At 40.9% G+C, this 12,189-nt stretch overlaps 1 protein-coding gene across 1 annotated transcript in view; it reads right to left on the reverse strand.

Moving 5' to 3' along the window:
* BMPER (BMP binding endothelial regulator) overlaps positions 1-12,189 on the reverse strand; it is a 252,338-nt gene that overhangs the window by 169,234 nt on the left and 70,915 nt on the right. The window lies entirely within an intron of this gene.

Here is a 12,189-nt window from a genome sequence, read left to right on the forward strand (position 1 = left end):
GGGTGGAGTCCCTTCCTCTCCAGACTTATTATATATCCTTCAGGTTACCATGATCATTGAAAGAAAAAAATGTAAATATATTATAATGGGTCCGGGAATACATGTAACATTTTTTTCCTCTCTCTTTTTAATTTTTTAAATTATGAATGTATATATGTTCATACATGCTATGTATGATAACACTTACAGGAGACTGGGAAAATATAGAACAAGGCTACATATAGTTCTACTATATATTACAATTATTTTTAAGTAGATAAATTAAAATTTTCAGTTGGAGTTTCAATGCCAAACTCTCAGAAATTAATAGAATGAATATACAGTGATATAAAAGGATATAGTAGACCTGAAAAGCACTGTGAACCAATTAAAAATGTGAATATTGAATGTACTGCCTTCAAAATAGAAATGGAGACCCAGGTAAGAAGGTAGAAAGTTCTCGATCATATAACTCATTTTTAAGAACATGGATATTCAAATCAGAGAGTGAAAGACTAGTCATGTAGTCAAGTATTTACCGTTTCCTATGTGCGAGACATTGTACTCTAAGATGGGAGGTACACAGTGCCTGGCCACAAGAAGCTGAACACAGAGGAGGAGAAGCAGGAAAGATGGGATGGAGCCAGATGAGATGGGAGCCGGAGCCCCAGGGGAAGATCAGATCTGGAAAGCAGGAGGGACCCTTCTCACTGAGCCAAGAGAGAAAGAGAAGCTTGAGAAGACAGAGAGATGGGAAGCCTTGAGCCACAGGCAAGGGAAGAGGCACTGTAGAAACTCAAAGAATAACTTCCCTTGAGTGTGGGGGCAGGTCCAAGTCACTCTCACAATGAAGTCAGAGAAGGGAAAAGAGAAGCTTAAGCAAAGAAAAGTCTTGGAAAATTAAATAGGGGACCTGACAACACTGACTCACTTTTTTCTTGGTTAATATATTTGGATCAAGATTTGAGGGGAAAAGACTGGAAGAAGACACGGGATTTCAGCAAAATCTAACATTATCCAACATGCAATATATACACTAAGATCAAACTACACATCCAGCATTTTTTCAGTGTTTTTAAAAACACATCTTAATATAAACAGCAGAAGATTACCATCCTTCATACACACATAAACTTCGGTAGAACTTTAACCACTCAACAGAAAAATGAGAAAAACACACAATTTACAGAAAAAAATGCAATCGTCCAATAAACATATGAAAGATGCTCCGTTCCAGAAGTCAAATGTTAATGAAATCAAGATGCTCAGATGGAAAAATAGCTTTGGTAAGGAAAATATACACCCAGGTACTGTTGACAGGAGTGGAAATTAGGACATCATTTATACGAGGTATTTTAACAGCACTCACATACACATCTTAAAATGTATTCTTGATCCACTAATTAAACTTCTATGAGGTTAGCTTAAGGAAAAATTAGTTTTCAAAGATGTCTGTTACATTATTCATAATAGTGAAAACTGAAAACAATGTTAATTTTTAATTCCAGAAAAAAATGATTAAATAAACCATAGTATACTGACAAACTACCCGTCAGTGGATTCAATTTTGTAGGGCAAGTCACTCCAGTGTGCACACTGGGAACACATTTCCCCCTCAATTTGTGCTTTTTCCTTTAGGGAATAAGCTAGTTCTATTGGGGGACCCTGTTAGGGAAGGGAATTGTTGGACTGTACTTGAGCTGGAACTGGTTCACTGGGGAACTAGTTCATGTGGGGATAAGCTTATCCTAGTTGGAATTAGTTCTCTGGTTTGTAGTGTAAGTTTGGGAGTTGGGAACCCATCTGTTGGTGTATCAATGTTGCAGGTTTTTTGTGGAATTTTTTATATTGGAATTTGTATACATCTTTTGTGTTGTGGTATGGTCATACTTTTAAAAATGGGAAGTATTCCATCTATAAATGGGAACTACTCCATCTGTCTCAAATGAGAGCCCTTTTGGGCATATATTGGATAAATGGGAAAAATATAATCGTGAGCCTATGACTATGCTATTGCAATAGTGTGTAGACCCAACACGTTAGGATCAGAAGAGCAATGGCCCCTAAATGGCTCACTCAACTATTCTGCCATCTCACAGTTAGAAGTGTTTTGCAAAGGAACAGGAAAAAGAGATGAGATACCATGTGTAGAAACACTTATGCTATTGCATCAGAAGAAAAAGGAGTCAGAGGACCACCACCTTATGGTGTGGAGGTCTGAGAGAAGACCCAAGGGGGTACCTAGACAAAAGAGCTTAAACAAAACTTGGGAGATAAAACAAAAGCCAACTGAGGAGCCATCAGAGTTTCTACAAAGGATTTATCAAGTTTATAGGAGCTACACAAATATAGACCCTGGGGCCCCTGAGAATGTAAGGATGGTAAATACGAACTTCTTCAGGCAAAGCACTCTAGAGATGAAGAAATCACAAAAATTAGATGGTGAGTTTGAAATGAATCCTTCTCAATTAGTAGATGTTGTTTTTAAAGTTCAACAGCAAGGAACAATGACAGAAGCAAGGAGATGCAAAAGAGAATATAGCTGCTCTGGTAACAGCATTGAACGCGAGTAACCTAAAGGAGGGCTCCCAGATGGCTCAGTGGTAAAGAATCTGCCACTAATGTAGGAGATTCGAGTTCAGTCCATGGGTCAGGAAGATCCACTGGAGAAGGAAATGGCGACTTACTCCAGTATTCTTGCCTGGAAAATCCCATGGACAGAGGAGCCTGGCAGTCTACAGTCCATGGGGTCACAAAGAGTCAGACATGACTGAGTGACTGAGCACATACTGACAAAATATTATGCAGCTATGAAAATTATTTTAAATGACTTTTTAGTGAAATAAAGATATGTTCATAATATAAAGCTAAACGAAAATAACCAGGATGCAAAATATAGAATGTGATCTAGTTATATAACTATATGAAAATATAGAGAAAAAATCTTGGAAGGAAACATGTCAAATCATGTTAACTGGTTTTATTGAGTTTTACAATTACTTCTACTCTTCAATATATCTGGACTTTTATAAATATTTTATACTTGGCATATATTATCATATATGATATTATTATCTTTTACATGGCACACACAAAAAAATGTTACAGTATGGCTTGATTTGAGTTTAGTAAATATGCCCAAGTCAATAGATCGAGTTACCTGGAAAGAAATGTTACAGTATGGCTTGATTTGAGTTTAGTAAGTATGCCCAAGTCAATAGATCGAGTTACCTGGAAAGAAAAAGTGAAATCCTCTTCATCTCTGAACGCTCAATACCTAATACAGGATCTAACACAAAGCAGGCACTCAATCTTTGTTAAATTAGTAAATGACTGGCTGGCTATAGAGACAAGAGATGGATGAAAAGATACAAGAAAAAATGAAGGAATAGTTGGAAAGTTCTTTACTCTTTAGTAAAATCAGTATTTTTCCTGGGATTTTTCAGACATGAAAGGCGTTCATAATGCGACACATCTTGAAAGAATAAAAGAAAGAGGAAAAAATTACAAGGAACGATCTTTACAAAGATATAATGGGATGAGATTTAATCAGCGGAGCTTGTTTTTCTGCATGCATGCTGCTGCTGCTGCTGCTGCTAAGTCGCTTCAGCCATGTCTGACTCTTTACAACCCTATGGACTGTAGCCCTCCAGGCTTTTCTGTACATAAGACTCTCCAGGCAAGAATACCGGAGGGAGTTGTCAAGCTCTCCTCCAGGGCATCTTTCTGACCCAGGGATTGAATCTGCATCTCTTGCACTGGCAGGTGGGTTCTTTACCACAAGTACCACCTGGCCATCTGAGCCACCAAGGAAAGAGAAAAAGTGAAAGTGTTAATTGCTGTCATGTCCAACTCTTTGCAACCCTGTGGACTATAACCTCCAGGCTCCTCTCTCCATGGAGTTCTCCAGGCAAGAATACTGGAGGGGGTTGCCAGTCCCTTCTCTAGAGGATTTTCCCAACTCAGGGATAGAACCTGGGTCTCCTGGATTGCAGGCAGATTCTTTGCCATCTGAGCTACACGTTTTTCTCCCAACTATCAATACCCATTCTGAAAGTCACTTAAATTTCCAAATGCATCTGCTTCTTACATGGATAAGAAGGCTATCCAAAATTGATGATTAAACTCTGTCAGTGACTATTACAAGGAACAGATAAGACCCACCAGATAAACATTTATTTCTATCATCTTTGGAAGCAGAAGCACTGCGCATGGCTCTATCCCAGCAACAATCACATTCTCTTTGTGTATTCATAATTTCTTGGCAAACAGATACACTATAGATCACACTGTCTCCATTCTCCAACTGATGTGAGGGTAGCAGATACATGTTCATCATTCACTGTGCCATCACTGTGACATACTTAGGCTGAACACCCAAGGCTGAATTATTTCTCCCTCAAAATATCTGGTTGCTCTTCATTCCATAGATTCAGATGGCATGTCCCACTTTCAAATGTCTACAAAAAAACCATACACTGGGTATCTCAAAATGACATGGGTTTGGCGGGGGTTTGGGGGGAGGTTGGTAGATGGGGTAGAAATAACATGTGACTAAAATCACATAGTTCAGGATTTCAATTCTTATTAACTTTTTGACCCTAGGCAAGCAATTAAACTTCTCAAACTCAACTTCTTCACCAAAAAAATGGTGCTAATGCCCCCTAGATATATAGGACTATCTTGAAAATGGACATTATAGCACTATATCTGGCAAAAGCAGCTATTAGTATCAGTAATTCCTCTATAAATAAACCATTTGCTCATCTCTTTCAAACTATGTGTTTTCCTATAAATGCTCAAATGTCACACAAGAAATTTCCTTTCTAACTCTTTACCCCATTAGGCTCATTTTTCAGATGGTGGTTCCCAATGTAGAAAAATAATTTTACAAGAAGCTTCAACTATAAAGTATATAAAGAAATAAACATAAGGAACCTTAGAAACCACAAAAAAATAAGACATGTGTAGGGATTAAAATTCAAGTGTTGGCCTGAAAATACATGAGACAGGGCTGAAATAGGATTTAAAATATACAACAGTTATTTCAATCTTTTTAACATAAAAAAAAAAAAATGAGCCTCTTGTTGCTTTCAGGAACTTACTGAAAGTATTAGTAACACAGATAACTCAACCAGGCTCATGAACTCTTTAGGACAAGCCATGAAGCTCACTTCTGCGTTTCCAGCAAGCTCTCAGGTGAGGTCAATACGGCTGGTCGGGTGTGCACTTTGTGTAGCTAGGATCTGGAGGATCTGCCCAGATGTCAGAGCAGAGAGAACGAGGAAGGGTCAATGATGAGGCCAGAGAGCCTGGCAGAGGTTGGACCATGCCAGGCTGTGCAGAGCATCTTAAGGAATCTGGTCTCAGAGGAATGGGAACCACGAAGAGCTCCATTTCCTTTGTTCTCTCCAAATAACCTTGCTGGGAGTTTCAATTTCCCTCGGAGACAGCACTTTGCAGTATCTAAAGTGCAAGTGAGAGCAAAGGTGTTTATGGACTCTGGGGCTTCTAAGAGCTAATAAAGTTCAGCTCCTTCATCACAGACAGACCATTAACAAGCCATGTTTATTAGTAAAAATCCTCAGAACTTAATACACCTTTGTCAGCAAAAGTAATTGATCTTGGCCTGTTAATCTGACTGGTTTTGCAGACTGAGGACTTGCCACTTTTTTTAGAGCGTCCTACTTCAGTAAGCGATTTCCAAGAACATAGAGCCCATAGGGTTCTTAAAATAGTTTGGTAAAACAGAATACAAACACCTCTCGTTGGCACCCTGGCCTTTAGCCTTACACGCCTGAAGACATCAGGTTTTCTAGAAATACCTGTACCAACTGCCACCAGCCTGAGCATTTGACTGAAAAAAGGCACAGTGAACTGTTTGCTGTTCAGCCTGTTGTTGTTGCTTAGTCGCTAAGTTGTGTCCAACTCTTTGCGACCCCATGGACTGTAACCCACCAGGCTCCTGTGTCCATGGGATTTCCTAGGCAAGAATATTGGAGTGGGTTGCCATTTCCTCCTCCAGGGGATCTTCCCAGCCCAGGTATCGAACCCACATCTCCTGCATTGCAGGAGGATTCTTTACTGCTAAGCCAGGATGGAAGCTCTTGTTCAGTTAGGCAGGTCATAAATATCCAAGCTCAGATGAATGTTCAATATACTTTATAAACTACTCTTTGCTTCTGTCTTAGGAAAGAATCTTCTTTCATTTTTAAAATGAACACAGGACTCATTCTCACTGAACACACACCATGAGGAATGCACTCTGCTATGACTCAGACAACACTAAGGAACAGCTCAAAGAACTCAAATGTCCACTGCCCTGATAAGTACCAGCTCTCTAGAGAAGTAACTCTTGCCTCTGTCATTTATGTATAGTGGGAACACGGGGATGACACAGTTTCACAAGTGATAGTGAAGCACTGCATTTTCTACATGAATCATAATGCTGTTCACTCCGAAAAATGGGAGACACTCTGCTTCTAAAATGGGTAAGAGCGAGAGGTTGTGAAATCTCTCCAGATATCATCAAACATTAGCATGTTCTCAGCTGTCTGGAATGCTGTATATACTGTCCTGACCTGAAGCAAGGATGAGAAACCATGTGTAAGGCATTTGTTCCATTACCCAGGGAATCCATCTCAGTCAGATGGAGTGTCTTTCTGGTGGCCTGCTTCTGTCACCACAACCGAAAAACATGGGTAGAGAGATTTTCACAAATTTGGAGAATGTAACAAAGGGGGCTGGACGTAAAATACAATTTTCATGGTGTATATAATATTTACTTGAAGAGCTGGCAATTCATCCATCAGAGATGGGTAATATACACTAGAGATGTTTACACATTCTGGGGTGTGCTCCAAGGCAAACAGTAACCTAATGAGAGTAGGACATTTATCTAACAATAGCTATTCTCTCAGGAGGTTCAGACAGTAAAGAATCTGCCAGCAATGCAGGAGATTCAGGTTCAATCCCCGGACTGGGAAGATCCTCTGGAGAAGGCAATGCCAACCTACTCCAATATTCTTGCCTGGAGAATCCCATGGACAGAGGAGCAGCCTGGTGGGCTACAGTCGATGGGGTCACAAAGAGTCAGACATGACTGAGTGACTCTCTCTCTCACACACACACACACACACGTTCTGTCAGGCAAGAAGGAGCTGGCCAGCTTTAAAGGGCAGAACTGTCGCAGTTTGGAAGGAAAGAGATTGCTGGTTGAGTGTACACCATTACAAGATAGCATAGCCAGCATCAGAGCACCCACATGGCTCAGCTCAGAAGTTAGCAAGACGAGCATCAGAAAACACGCCTCCCTCCCTTACGGAGGACATGGCCTAACACAGAACAGGAAAATACTCTGGTAATCATGCTACAATGGGGCCAGGCCTCACCTGGAAGTGTGTGCACGTGTGTGTTGTGTATGCATGTGTCTGCACATGACGGAAGGAGGGAGGAACATCATATGGCAAGTAAGCCAGCCAGGGAGAGCCCTGAGCCTCAGGAATACAAATAAGAAAACAGTTTTTTATGCTTCTGCCTAGAGGCATGGAGTGGTCAGGGAGTTGCCGTGGGTGATGATAACCAACTTTGAAAGGCCAAGCACTGACCAGGTGAAGAAGGATAAGAAAGGGATTCCAAACAAGGGTGGAGACATGAGCAAAGAATGGGAGGCATAAGGAAGTAATGGGTTTAGGGAAAAAACTCATAATCCAGGGACAGATGGCATGCGTATGTACCTATCAGTTCAGTTCAGTTCAGTTCAGTTCAGTCGCTCAGTCATGTGCGACTCTTTGCGACCCCATGAATCGCAGCACACCAGGCCTCCCTATCCATCACCATCTCCCGGAGTTTACTCAGACTCACATCCATTGAGTCCGTGATGCCATCCAGCCATCTCATCCTTGGTCATCCCCTTCTCCTCCTGCCCCCAATCCCTCCCAGCATCAGAGTCATTTCCAATGAGTCAACTCTTCGCATGAGGTGGCCAAAGTACTGGAGCTTCAGCTTTAGCATCATTCCTTCCAAAGAAATCCCAGGATTGATCTCCTTCAGAATGGACTGGTTGGATCTCCTTGCAGTCCAACGGACTCTCAAGAGTCTTCTCCAACACCACAGTTCAAAAGCATCAATTCTTCGGCACTCAGCCTTCTTCACAGTCCAACTCTCACATCCATACATGACCACAGGAAAAACCATAGCCTTGACTAGACGGACCTTAGTTGGCAAAGTAATGTCTCTGCTTTTGAATATACTATCTAGGTTGGTCATAACTTTTCTTCCAAGGAGTAAGCCTCTTTTAATTTCATGGCTGCAGTCACCATTTGCAGTGATTTTGGAGCCCAAAAAATAAAGTCTGACACTGTTTCCACTGTTTCCCCATCTATTTCCCATGAAGTGATGGGACTGGATGCCATGATCTTCGTTTTCTGAATGTTGAGCTTTAGGCCAACTTTTTCACTCTCCTCTTTCCCTTTCATCAAGAGGCTTTTTAGTTCCTCTTCACTTTCTGCCATAAGGGTGGTGTCATCTGCATATCTGAAGTTATTGATATTTCTCCCAGCAATCTTGATTCCAGCTTGTGCTTCTTCCAGCCCCGCGTTTCTCATGATGTACTCTGCATATAAGTTAAATAAGCAGGGTGACAATATACAGCCTTGCTGTACTCCTTTTCCTATTTGGAACCAGTCTGTTGTTCCATGTCCAGTTCTAACTGTTGCTTCCTGACCTGCATACAGATTTCTCAAGAGGCAGGTCAGGTGGTCTGGTATTCCCATCTCTTTCAGAATTTTCCACAGTTTCTTGTGATCCACAGAGTCAAAGGCTTTGGCATAGTCAATACAGCAGAAATAGATGTTTTTCTGGAACTCTCTTGCTTTTCCATGATCCAGCAGATGTTGGCAATTTGATCTCTTGTTCCTCTGCCTTTTCTAAAACCAGCTTGAACATCAGGGAGTTCACGGTTCACATATTGCTGAAGCCTGGCTTGGAGAATTTTGGGCATTACTTTACTAGCATGTGAGATGAGTGCAATTGTGAGGTAGTTTGAGCATTCTTTGGCATTGCCTTTCTTTGGGATTGGAATGAAAACTGACCTTTTCCAGTCCTGTGGCCACTGCTGAGTTTTCCAAATTTGCTGGCATATTGAGTGCAACACTTTCACAGCATCATATTCAGAGATACAAAAATAGTAATGTCTGTGCTTGTGTGCATACATACATGTACCTGTGTATACACATATATATGTTGTAGCCAACTGCTGCAGCCCCACCCACCTCTTTGTGCCCGCACACCTGACTGCACACGCCAGACGTCAGCTGCCTGCACCTGTATTCTTTCTCTTAGAGGGCACTTTGCCACCTGAGAGGCAGCTCAAAAGGGTACCCAATCAACTCCCCCACTGGAGCAGATGGGAGGTGGTGCAACCATAACTCATCTCTCTCACTGTCGGGCAGGAAATTCTGAGGCATGACTTCCTTTGGCTTCCCAAGTCTGCCGGCAGGGGTGAACTCTGGTCAGGCACAGTGATCCACACTTGGTTACATACCCTCAGCTAGTTGCCTCCCTCTTCTGATCTCATCTCTGCTCTCCTCGGCCAGTATCCTCCATCTCCCATGAGACTCCTACACCCCAACCTTTGCTGCAAGGTCTGTTTCTGGGGGAATCCAAAGTTAGACATGTAAATGTGGGTCTGTATTTATATTTATAAGCATGCTTCTATAGATGTGGATATGTACGTCTGGAGTGATACACCCATAGATACAGACATTTATGCATGTAAATATATATGCACACAAACACCACATATACACCCAAATGCATCGATGTGTTTCCATCTCTCTACTTATAGTACCATTATTTTCCTTTTTACCAAAGCATAGTGGGTAATTATACACAGTCTTCTTTTTAAACTGGAGGATCTGCAGCTTCCAGGGGATACCCTTCCTGTAACCGCCTCAGTGGACCACCCAGCCTCGCACAGGTCCTGTCCGAAACCCTTGTCCAATTTCACCCCCTCACTCCCCGCACTGTCCACAGCAAGGTGTCCATGGACTGTCAGAACCTTCACACTCTGAGTCTCATGGTGCCAGGGCCAGGCTGCACATTTGCAATATTGCCTTCTAAAGCAAACATCTGTCCAGTTGCCAGTCTCAGGACAGGGCCATCTGCTGCCAAGACATTGCCTCTCTCTCTCTCTTTCTTTTTTAGCATACTACATTGAAAGATAGCAAAATAAAAGCATATTAAAAACCAAATTACTTTCATAACAAGCCGCAAAAAAGAAAGCTTATGACTCAAACTTTTGTATTCACAAAAAGAAAAACTGCTCTTTTGATTCTACCTATACCCAAGCAAACTCATAAATGTCCTGTCCCCAAGCAAGAGCTCCATCTCTTCTTCTCCTTCCCTTATTAACTGACAAGCTGACACCAGGGACAGCCAAAGCCATTAGCTGCCCCTTATGTGCCAAGGGTGGTAACATGGAGAACTAGAAAGAATATAGGATTAGGAATACAGAAACACAGGAGATTCGAATATATAGAGATACAGAAAATGATATAGAATATAGATCTGGAGGAACTCATGAGAAGGAAAGCCTGGGCAAGCAATTACTTCTTTGGGTTTTTCTTTCTTCAACTGAAAATAAAAGCAGTACTTGCAGGGGCCTGAATTTGGCCCTCCGGTGTATTTCATTGATCATGCAGTGTCTTTATAAACACACAAAGTCTGAAGGCCTTGAGTGCATGAGTATATGACCCTTTACATAGAATCTCTAAACTCATTTCCATTCCCAACATCGGATAACTTTATGTGACTGTCATTGGTGAAACTGCGGGAGCCTCCCATCCTCCCTGCCATCTTCTAAATTTTTTCCCCAAGGAGGCTCAGTTGCCTAAACTTGGCCCACCTTTATGGAAACAATAATTCATTCAGGTGAAGATTTAAAGTTTTCTACTGAAGTTTGCCTTGTTTTTCCTCAATCTACCCAAAAGAATGAGATGAAAATAATTCTTTTAATTATCAGAAAACTTGACAGCTACTAGTGTGGAAGAAATAAAATTGTGAAATTGGCAGTATTTAGTGGCAAATAGAAATTATTACGAAAAAAAAGAGCTATTTAGTCATAATTAGCAAGAAAGGAAAAACATGGAAGTTGAGTCTGAATATGCAAAATCATGTTCATCTTCATTAATTAGCTACTTTTGTGTTTTTATATATTCTTATAAGGTATTTCCTATACCCTATATCAGATATTTATATTTACACATACATGGTATATAATGTACATATACCTTATATTACATATTTATTTCACATCTCTATCTACATCTGTATCTATCTATAGGTATAGATATAAATATCCTGTGTCTCCTTCCTTCTCTCTCCTTTCTGTCCTTCTTCCCCTTGCAAAAACTATAACCCTTGGTCATGCTTACTTTAATCTGGATTCCCTAAGTTGTATGTGTATGTGTGCTCTAGGAAGGAGGAAATATTTTGGAAAAGACATGGAGAAATGACAAATACTATGATTTATGATGACCCACATATGATTCTGCTTTGGTGAAGTTAGGATGCCGAAGTTCCCCATGTATTGTTTTTTTAATATTTTGAGATGACTACTGTGTGTTCTTTACTGCAAAAGATTAAAAGCTTAAAAAATACATGGTTGTACTAACTCCCTACTGTAAATAACTTGGAGCGGCTGGTTAAGACTAGAGTCCCCATCATCATCAATACCACCACCATCACCAATGATTTTCCTCCAAATTTAAAATACATTAATAAAAAAATCCCTTTAAAACTATAACATATGCCAAGTTCCTTTTTCATTCCTAAGCACTATGAAGATATCCTTAGTCTGTGAATTACAAATCAACAGTGCTTAGAAAGGCAAGTCTACGGCTTTGCCTCACTAATACCTTCTCTGCCCTGAATCCACGTTTTAGGGGTCATTTCCTCCTGTCCATTCTCCTCAGTATAATTGATCAATCCTCAAATCAACTTCTTTCCAAAGCAAGCTACATTTATCTCCATCTGCTTCCCATTTGACCGCACTAAAGAACTCAACAGCTGCCTAAACAAGAAGTTTCTCTGGCCCAAAGAATGGAGAATCCATGCCTGCCCAAAGAAGGCAGGTGAAGGGAAATCAACCCCTCTCCCTCACTCTTTAGACCAGTGGTTCTCAATCAGGAGTGGTTATGTTCTCCAGGA

This window comes from Budorcas taxicolor, chromosome 4, assembly GCF_023091745.1.
Source record: "Budorcas taxicolor isolate Tak-1 chromosome 4, Takin1.1, whole genome shotgun sequence".
NCBI classification, from domain to species: Eukaryota; Metazoa; Chordata; class Mammalia; order Artiodactyla; family Bovidae; genus Budorcas; species Budorcas taxicolor.